The sequence below is a fragment of the Camarhynchus parvulus genome, unplaced genomic scaffold (assembly GCF_901933205.1).
Source record: "Camarhynchus parvulus unplaced genomic scaffold, STF_HiC, whole genome shotgun sequence".
NCBI lineage: Eukaryota > Metazoa > Chordata > Aves > Passeriformes > Thraupidae > Camarhynchus > Camarhynchus parvulus.
The window spans coordinates 50314-61897 of NW_022148622.1; positions in this window are offsets into that span (position 1 = coordinate 50314).

Consider the following 11584-nt stretch of genomic DNA (forward strand, 5'->3'; position numbering starts at 1 on the left):
CAAAAATCCCCAAAAAATCCCATCCAAAAACGACAAAAATTCAAAAAAATCCCATCCAAAAACGACAAAAATTCCAAAAATCCCATCCAAAATGACAAAAATCCCCAAAAAATCCGTCCAAAAGCGACAAAAATCCCCCAAAAATCCGTCCAAAACGATAAAAATCCCCAAAAATCCGTCCAAAACGACAAAAATCCCCAAAAATCCCGTCCAAAACGACAAAAAATCCCCAAAAATCCGTCCAAAAACGACAAAAATTCCAAAAAAATTCCGTCCAAAAACGACAAAAATCCCCAAAAATCCCGTCCAAAAATGACAAAAAATCCCATTAAAAATCCCGTCCAAAAACGACAAAAATCCCAAAAAATCCCATCCAAAAACGACAAAAATCCCCAAAAAAATCCCATCCAAAAACGACAAAAATCCCCAAAAATCCCGTCCAAAAAGGACAAAAAATCCCATTAAAAATCCCGTCCAAAAAACGACAAAAATCCCAAAAATCCCATCCAAAAAGCGACAAAAATGCGCCAAAAAATCCCGTCCAAACGGCGACAAAAATCCCCAAAAATCCCGTCCAAAAACGACAAAAATCCCCAAAAAATCCCGGCCAAAAACGACAAAAATCCCCAAAAAATCCCGTCCAAAAACGACAAAAATCCCCAAAAAAATCCGTCCAAAAACGACAAAAATCCCCAAAAAAATCCGTCCAAAAAAACGACAAAAATCCCCCAAAATCCCGTCCAAAAAACGACAAAAAAACCAAAAAAAAAACATCCCGTCCAAAAACGACAAAAAATCCCCAAAAAAATTCCGTCCAAAAACGACAAAAATCCCATTAAAAATACGAAAATCCCCAACTAGAAACCTCAAAAATCCCAAAATCCCAAAATCCCCAATCAGAAACCTCAAAAAACCCAAAATCCCAAAAAATCCCAACCAGAAACCTCACAAATCCCAAAATCCCAAAAAATCCCAACCAGAAATATCAGAAATCCCAAAATCCCCAAAATATCCCGAGCAGAGACCCCAAAAAATCCCAAAATTTAAAAGAATCCCATCCAGAGACCTCGAAAATCCCAAAATCCCAAAAAAACCCGACCAGAGACCAGAAAAATCCCAAATTCCCCCCAAAAAATCCCAAATTCCCCCCAAAAATCGCCCCAGGAACCCCAAAATGCCCAAATCCCGTTCGGCCTCGTTGTCCCCCTGCACCTGCGGGGACGCCGTGGGGACACCGGGGGTGGCACCCAAAATTCCCCAAAAAAAATCCCGTCCAAAAACGACAAAAATCCCCAAAAAAATCCCATCCAAAAACGAGAAAAATCCCCAAAAATCCCGTCCAAAAACGACAAAAAATCCCATTAAAAATCCCGTCCAAAAACGACAAAAATCCCGAAAAAATCCCGTCCAAAAATGACAAAAATCCCATTAAAAATACGAAAATCCCCAACTAGAAACCTCAAAAATCCCAAAATCCCAAAATCCCCAATCAGAAACCTCAAAAAACCCAAAATCCCAAAAAATCCCAACCAGAAACCTCAAAAATCCCAAAATCCCAAAAAATCCCAACCAGAAATATCAGAAATCCCAAAATCCCCGAAATATCCTGAGCAGAGACCCCAAAAATCCCAAAATTTAAAAGAATCCCATCCAGAGAGCTCGAAAATCCCAAAATCCCCCAAAAAATCCCAAATTCCCCCCAAAATCCCCCCAGGAACCCCAAAATCCCCTCAAAAATCCCTCAAAAATACCAAATTTCACTCAAAATCCCCCAAAATCTTCCAACATTCCATCCCAAATCCCCCAAAAATCCCCCAAATTCACACCCAAAACTCCCCCAAAATCTTCCCAAATTTCATCCCAAATTCCACCCAAAATCCCAAATTTTCCCCAAATTTCCCCCCAAATTCCCCTAAATCCCCCAGAATTCCACCCAAAATCCCCAAATTCCACCCAAAATTCCCCCAAATCCCCCTAAAATCCCCAAAATCTTCCGAATCCATCCCGAAATTCCCCCAAAAATCCCCCCAAATTGTCCCCACGAATTCCACCCAAAATCCACCCCCAAAATCCCCCAAAAATCCCCAAATTCCACCCAAAATCCCAAATTTTCCCTAAATCCCCCAAATTCCACCCCAAATTCCCCAAAATCCCCCAAATTCCACCCCAAATTCCACCCAAAATTGGCTCCAAAATCCCAAATTTTCCCAAAATCCCCCCAATCCCACCCAAAAATCCCCCAAAATCCACCCCAAAATCCCCAAATTCATCCCAAATTCCACCCAAAATTGGCCCCAAAATCCCAATTTTTCCCCAAATCCCCCAAATTCCACCCCAAATCCTCCCTAAACCCCCAAAAAAACCCCTCAATTTCCACCCCAAATCCCCAAAAATCTCCCCAAATTTTTTCCTAAAATCCCCCAAAATCCCAAATTTTCCCCAAATCCCCTAAAATCCTCCTAAAATCACCCCAAAATCCACCCAAAATTCCCTCAAAAATCCCCAAATCTTCCCTAAATCCCCCAAATTCCACCCCAAATCCTCCAAAATTCCCTCAAACCGTCCCAAAAAATCCCCAAATTCCACCCAAAAATCCCCAAAATCTTCCCAGATTTCATCCCGAATTCCACCCAAAATCCCAAATTTTCCCCAAATTTCTCCCCAAAATCCCCTAAATCCCCCAGAATTCCACCCAAAATCCCCAAATTCCACCCAAAATTCTCCCACATCCCCCTAAAATCCCCCAAAATCTTCCCAAATCCATCCCAAATTCCCCAAAAATCCCCAAATTGTCCCAAAATTCCACCCAAAATCCACCCCAAAAATCCCCCAAAAATCCCCAAATTCCACCCAAAATCCCAAATTTTCCCTAAATCCCCCAGAATTCCACCCAAAATTCCCCCAAAATCCCCCAAATTTCACCCCAAATTCCACCCAAAATTGGCTCCAAATTCCTAAATTTTCCCAAAAATCCCAATCCCACCCAAAAATCCCCAAAATCCACCCCCAAAACCCCAAATTTCACCCCAAATTCCACCCAAAATTGCGCTCCTTTGAAATCCCGAAATTTCCCCCAAATCCAAATTCCACCCCCAAATCCCTTTCCCCTAAACCCCCAAAAACCCCTCAATTTCCACCCCAAACCCCCAAAAAATCTCCCCAACTTTTTCCCTAAAATCCCCCCAAATTTCATCCCCAAAATCCCCAAAATATTCCCCAATCCACCCCAAAATCCCCCAAAATTCCCCAAATTGTCCCAAAAATCCCCCAAAATCCACCCCAAAAAATCCCCCAAAATCCCCAAATTCCACCCAAAATCTCCAAATTTCCCCAAATTCTCTCAAAAATCCTCCCCAAAAATCCCCAAATTTTCCCCTAAAAATCCCCCAAAATCCACCCCCAAAATCCCTCCCCACCCAAAATTCCCCCCCAAATCCCCTAATTCCACCCAAAATCTCCCACAAAAATCCCAAATTCCACCCAAAATCCCAAACCACCAAATCCTCGGAATTTCATCCCCAAATCCCACCCAAAAATCCCAATTCCCCAAAATCCCCCATTCCATCCCAAATTCCACCCAAAGGGAAAGCCCGCCTTGCTCCAAAATCCCAAATTTGTCCCAAAATCCCCAAATCCCACCCAAAAATCCCCAAAAATTCACCCCAAAATCCCCCAAATTCATCCCAAATCCCACCCCAAAATTGGCTCCAAAATCCCAAATTTTCCCAAAATCCCCAAACTCCACCCAAATCCTCCCCTAAACCCCAAAACCCCTCACTTCCACCCCAAATCCCCAAAAATCTTCCCCCCAATTTTTCCTAAAATCCCCCAAAATCCCAAAATTTTCCCCCAATCCCTAAAAATCCTCCCTAAAATCACCCCAAAATCCACCCAAAATTCCCTCAAAAATCCCCAAATCTTCCCTAAATCCTGCACCCCAGTTCCCAAATCTTCATGAATTCTCATAAGTGGTCCCAAAAATCCCCGGAGTTCACTTAAACTCCCCCAGAAATGTTCCCAAATTTCCAGATCCCAGATTCCACCCAAAATCCGCAACGTGCCCCAAATTGCCCCAGAATTCCCGGAATCCCCAGAATTCCACCCAAAATTGGGTCCACGGTTCACTTAAAATTCCCCAAATCCTGGGTCCAACACCCCCAAAAATGTTTTCAATCAGTCCCCCAGAATTCCCACAAACTCCCCCAAATTGATTAGGGAATTCCATCGAAAATCCCACCCCAAAAATCCCCCAAAATCCCCAAATTCCACCCAAAATCCCACTTACCCCCAAATTCCACCCAAAAATCCCAAAATTTTCCCTAACTCCCCCAAAATTCCATCCCAAATTCCACTCAAAATTGGGTCCATCCCAACTTTCCCAAATCGTCCCCAACCCAAAAATCCCCAAATTTCATCCCAAAATTCCCTACCCCCATCCTGGAGGGCCCAATCGCCATGGTTTTCCAAAACCCCATGTTCCCAAATTCACCCACCCAATCCTCCCTAAACCCCAAAACCCCTCAATTTCCACCCCAAATCCCCAAAATCTCCCCAAATTTTTCCTGAAATCCCAAAATCCCTGGGAAATTTCTCCAAATCACTAAAATCTCCTAAAATCACCCTGGCCTTCACCCAAATTCCCTCAAAAATCCCCAATCTTCCCTAAATCCTGCCCCACCCAATCCCAACTCCCCAAAATTCCCTCAACTGGTCCCAAAAAATCCCCTAATTCCACCCAAAACTCCCACAAATCTTCCCCAAATTTCATCCCAAATTCCACCCAAAATCCGGCAAATTTGCACCCAACTTTCCCCCAAATTCCCTAAATCCCCAGAATTCCACCCCAAAATCCCCGAATTCAACGCAAAAATTTTGAACCCCTAAAATCCCCCAAAATTTTCCCAAATCATCCCAAATCCCCCAAAAATCCCCAAATTGTCCCAAAATTCCACCCAAAATCCACCCCAAAATCCCCCAACCTCACCCACCCAAAATCCCAAATTTTCCTTAGAATCGGGTCCCACAGGTCACCCCAGGGTTCTTAATTCCCCAAAATCCCCAAATTCTAACTTATTCACCTTCCGAGGTCGGCCCGGGATTTGCTAAAGTGCCCCTTTACAAATGCTCCCAATCCCACTTTAAGGAATCCCCAAAAGTCACCCCCTAAAAATCCCTGGGTTTCATCCACCCGTATCCTTGAAATTGGCCCAAAATCCCAAACTCCCAAAGTCTCCGGTTTGATTCCCAAATCCTTCCTAAACCCCCAAAACCCTCGATTTCCCCCCCAAATCCCCTGCAAGATCTCCCAAATTTTTCCTAAAATCCCAAAATCCCAGTCCCCACTCGTCCTAAAATCCTCCGCAAAACGCCCCCAAAATCCACCCAAGAATTCCCCGCTAAAAATCCCCAAATCTTCCCGAACCCCCAAATTCCAACTTTCAAATCCTCCAAAAGAATTCCCTCAAATCGTCCCAAAAATCCCCAATTCCACCCAAAACTCCCGCAAAATTCTTCCCAAGGGTTTCATCCCCAAATTCCCACCTAAAATCTGGTACCACAATTTCCTCTCCAAATGGGCCCTAAATCCCCAGAATTCCACCCAAATCCCCAAATCCACCCAAAAATTCCCCAAATCCCCTAAAATCACAAAATCTTCCCCTGAATCCATCCCAAATTCACCCCAAGAAATCCCAAATTGATCCGAGTTAAAATTTCACCCAAAATCCACCCCGAAATCCCCCAAAATCCCCAATTCCACCCAAAATCCCAAATTTTCCCTAAATCCCACGGAGATTCCACCCAAAATTCCCCAAAATCCCCGCCAATGGGCTCCATCCAAATTCCACACAAAATTGGCTCCCAAAATCCCACATTTTCCCCCATAAAATCCCCCAATCCCACCAAAAAATGGGCCCCCAAAATCCACCCCAAAATCCCCACCTTCATCCCAATTCCACCCGAAAATTCCCTCAAAATCCCAAATTTTCCCCAAAATCCCCAATTTCACTCAAAATTCCTCAAAAATCCCAAATTCCATCCCAAATCCCCAAAAAATCACGATTCCACCCACAAGTACCCCGGCACAATCTCCCCAGATTTCATCCCAAATTCCACCCAAATTTCACTCCAAATTTCCTCAAACCCCAACTGGGCACCCAAGACCCAAAATCCCTACCCCACCTACCTCCCTTGAAAGTTCTAATCTTCCCCAGGTTCGTCCCAAATTCCCCATCCGAGTCTCCAAAAATCCACGCACTTTGGGATTCACGATCCACCCCGGGATGCACCCAAAAAATCCCAAAATTCACTACCGCCCCCAAATCCTCACCTACTTCACCCACCTAAAATCCCAAGTGCTGGATTCCCCGAAATCCCCCAGGACTTCACCCCAAAATCGGGTCCCATTGTTCTCATCCCTGGGTCCACGCAGAAATCCCCTAAAACCCCTACCCAGGGTTCCCAAAATTGGGTGTCCCAAAATCCCAAATTTGCCCCAGACCGGGCTTCCTTGGGTTCCTCCCAAAATCTCAAACTTTCCCACAAATCCCCCAAATCTCATCCCAAATCCACCCAAAAATCCACCAATCCCCTAAAGTCCGCAGTAATTTTCCTCCACTTACTCTAAAGTCCCAAATCCCCACGTTCACTCCAAAATGTTTCGGGATTTCCTCAAATTGTTCCAAAATTCCCTAAAAATCCCTATTCACTTCCCAAAACCCCAGTTTTCATCCCAGTTCCACTCAAAATTGGACCTACAATCCCAGAATTTTCCTGGAAAATCCCCGGATTTCATCCCAAATCCTCCAAACCCCCAAAAACGCCTCACTTTCACCCCAAATCCCCAAAAATCTTTCCCAAATTTTTTCCTAAAAATCCCAAAATCCCAAATTTTCCCCAAACCCCTAAAAAATCCTCCTAAAATCACCCCAAATCCACCCAAAATTCCCTCAAAAATCCCCCAAATCTTCCTAAATCCCCAAATTCACCCCAGTCTCTAATTTCCAGCCTCAAATCTTGATCCCAAAAATCCCCAAATTCCACCCAAAACTCCCCAAAAGGCATTTCCCAAATTTCATCCCAAATTCCACCCAAAATTGGCTCCAAAATCACAATTTTCACTGAAATCCCCCAAATTCCACTTAAATCACTCCCTAAACCCCAAAAACCCCATAAAACACTTTGATCCCAAAATACTTACTGGTACTGCAAAATTTTGGTGGAAATTTTGAGAATTTTGGGGAAGAATTTGAGATATTTGGGGGTGGGGGAGGGGAAATTTTTGGGAAATTTGGAAGAAGTGTAGGAGAAATTTTGGGGAATTTGGGGAGAAATTTTGGGGGAAAGTTTGGGGAATTTTTGGGGCCATTTTGGAGAATTTTTTTGGGGCCATTCTGGGGGATTTTTTGAGGATTTTTGGGGCCATTTTGGGGATCTTTTTTCAGAATTTCTGAGGCATTTTTTGGGGCCATTTTGGGAATTTTTGGGGCCATTTTGGGGCCATTTTGGAGGATTTTCTGGGGCCGTTCTGGCAGTTTTTTTGGGGCCATTTTGGGGCCATTCTGAGGCATTTTTTGGGGCCATTCTGGGGATTTTGGGGACCATTTTTAGGCCATTTTGGAGAATTTTTTGAGGCCATTTTGGGGGCATTTTTGAGGATTTCTTCGGGCCATTTGGGGGATTTTTGAGGATTTTTTGGGGCCATTTTGGGGCCATTTTGGGAATTTTGGGGCCCTTTTTGAGGCCTTTTTAGGGAATTTTTGGAGCTGTTCTGAGGAATTTCTTGGGGGATTTGGGGCCATTTCGGGGGATTTTTGGGGCCATTTTGGGGATCATTTTTGCAATTTTTGGGGTTTTTTGGGGGGATTTTGGGGCCAATTTTGAGGAATTTTTGGGGCCATTTTGGGGGATTTTGGGGCCGTTTTGGGGATTTTCTCTCACCCCCCTCTTCCCCCCGCCCCCCGGCTCCGGCATCGGGGGTCCGGGGGGGGGGGGCTCGGGGGGGGGAGGTGGGGGGGCGCACCCGCGGGGGGGGGCGGGGCTGGGCGGAGGGGGCGGGGCCTGCGGGAGGGGGCGGGGCTGGGGGCGGGGCCTGGCGCACCCACGAATTTAAAGCCCAACCCCGCAAACGGACCGAAAAAACTGGGAAGGCCCCCAGCCAAAAAACCAAAATATCCCAAACCCAAAAAAATAAAAATTATGGGGCAGGGGGGAGCCCCCAAAATACATTAACCCAAAATATCCCAAAAACTCACCCAAAATCCAAAAATCGAAAAAATACAGTAGAATTATACAGAGATATGGGGTCAGGAGCCCCAAAATACCCAAAATTAACCCAAAATATCCCAAAATTAACCCAAAATCACACTAGAATTATCACAGACATATGGGGTCAGGAGCTTCCCAAAATATCCCAAAATTAACCCAAAATATCCCAAAATTCACCCAAAATATCCAAAAATTAACCCAAAATCACGCTAGAATTATCACAGAGATATGGGGTCAGGAGCTTCCCAAAATACCCAAAAATCACCCCAAAATATCCCAAAATTAACCCAAAATATCCCCAAAATTAACCCAAAATCACGCTAGAATTATCACAGAGATATAGGTCAAGGACCCCTAAAATACCCAAAATTAACCCAAAATATCCCAAAATTAGGCCAAAATCACACTAAGAATTATCAAAAGATATGGGGTCAGCCCCAAAAATACCCAAAATATCCCAAAATATCCCAAAATTAACCCAAAATCACGCTAGAATTATCACAGAGATATGGGGTCAGGACCCCCAAAATAAAACCCGAAAATACCCCAAAATTAACCCAAAATATCCCAAAATTAACCCAAAATATCCCAAAATTAACCCAAAATCACGCTAAAATTATCACAGAGATATAGGGTCAGGAGCCCCGAAAATACCCAAAAATTAACCCAAAATCTCCCAAAATTCACCCAAAATATCGCAAAATTAACCCAAAATCTCGCTAGAATTATCACAGACATATGGGGTCAGGAGCTTCCCAAAATATCCCAAAATTAACCCAAAATATCCCAAAATTACCCCAAAATCACGCTTGAATTATCAAAAAGATATGGGGACCCGGAAACCCAAAATACCCAAAATACCCAAAAATTAACTCAAAATCACACTAAAATTATCAAGAGATATGGGGTAGGAACCCCCAAAACCGAAATACAAAAAATACCCAAAATAGCAAAAATTAACCCAAAATCACGTAAAATTATCACAGAAATATAACCCAAGATCCCCCCAAAATAACCCAAAAATAACCCAAAATATCCCAAAATTCACCCAAAATTACACTAACACAAAAAGGAGCTACCCAAAATATCCCAAAATTACCCCAAAATCACGCTTGAATTATCACAGAGATATGGGGTCAGGAGCCCTGCAAAATACCCCAAAATTAACCCAAAATACCCAAAAATTAACCCAAAATCACACTAAAATTATCAGAGAGATATGGGGTCAGGCCCCCCAAAATACCCCGAAATTAACCCAAAATATCCCAAAATTAACCCAAAATATCGCAAAATTAACCCAAAATCACAGCAGAATTATCACAGAGATATGGGGTCAGGACCCCCCCAAAATAACCCAAAATTAACCCAAAATATCCCAAAATTAACCCAAAATCACACTAGAATTATCACAGAGATATGGGGCCAGGACCCCCCCAAAATAACCAAAAATTAACCCAAAATATCCCAAAATTAACCCAAAATCACAGTAGAATTATCACAGACATATGGGGTCAGGAGCTTCCCAAAATATCCCAAAATTAACCCAAAATATCCCAAAATTCCCCCAAAATCACGCTTGAATTATCAAAAAGATATGGGGTCAGGACCCCCGGAAAATACCCCAGAATTAACCCAAAATATCCAAAAATTAACCCAAAATCACACTAAAATTATCACAGAGATATGGGGTCAGGAGCTTCCCAAAATACCCAAAAATCACCCCAAAATATCCCAAAGTTAACCCAAAATATCCCAAAATTCACCCAAAATCACACTAGAATTATCACAGACATATGAGGTCAGGACCCCCGCAAAATACCCCAAAATTAACCCAAAATATCCCAAAATTAACCCAAAATCACACTAAAATTATCAGAAAGATATGGGGTCAGGAGCCCCCCAAAAATAACCCAAAAATATCCCAAAATATCCCAAAATTAACCCAAAATCACGCTAGAATCATCACAGAGATATGGGGTCAGGACCCCCCCAAAATACCCGAAAATCACCCCAAAATATCCCAAAATTAACCTAAAATATCCCAAAATTAACCCAAAATATCCCAAAATTAACCCAAAATCACGCTAAAATTATCACAGAGATATAGGGTCAGGAGACCCGAAAATACCCAAAAATTAACCCAAAATATCCCAAAATTAACCCAAAATATCCCAAAATTAACCCAAAATCACACTAGAATTATCACAGAGATATGGGGTCAGGAGCTTCCCAAAATACCCCAAAATTAACCCAAAATATCCCAAAATTAACCCAAAATCACACTAAAATTATCACAGAGATATGGGGTCAGGAGCCCCTCAAAATACCCCAAAATTCACCCAAAATATCCCAAAATTAACCCAAAATATGACAAAATTAACCCAAAAGATATTGGGGTACCCAAAACCCAAAATACCTACAAAATACCCAAAATTCACCCAAAATATCCCAAAATTAACCCAAAATATGACAAAATTAACCCAAAATCACGCTAAAATTATCACAGAGATATAGGGTCAGGAGCTCCCCAAAATAACCAAAATCAACACCCCAGTCCCAAAAATTCACCCAAAACACAGACCAAAATTATCCACAAAAATCAAAACCCCCCAAACACCCCCAGGGAAATCGGCCCCAATATAACAAAAAGCACCCCAGAGCCAAGGTATATGAAATCAGCCCCCCAATCACCCCAAGAGTACCCCCCAAAACCCCCCTAGCGCCAGCAAGGGAAGTACCCCAAAGTCAGCCCCAAAACCACCCCAAAATCAACCCCAAAACACCCCCAAGAATGGACAAAACAGCTCCAAAAACACAGAGCTAAGAGTATAAACAAGAATCCTTAGCCCCAAAACTACCCCAAAAATGAGCCGAGAGCCACAACAAAATAACCCCAAAACACCCACAAGGGAATTAACCCAAAAATCAGCCTTCCCAAAGAGCCATCCCAAATCAGCCCCAAAACCATCCCAAAATCAACCCCAAATACAACCCAAAATCACGACCCCAAATGCACCCCAAAAAGAATGAGCCCAAAACCACAATAGAAGCAACCCCAAAAACACCCACAAGAATAACCCAAAAAATCAGCACCAAAACCATCCCAAAATCAACCCCAAATACACACCCCAAAATCAACCCCAAAACAGCCCAAAAACCAGCCCGAAGCAGCCCAAAAACACCGACCAAGGCGATGCCGCAAAATCAACCCCAAAACACCCCAAAATGAGCCCGAAACCACAACAAAATAACCCCAAAAACATCCAAAAACCACCAATGTCCCCAATCCCCCAAGTGTCCCCAATGTCCCCAATGTCCC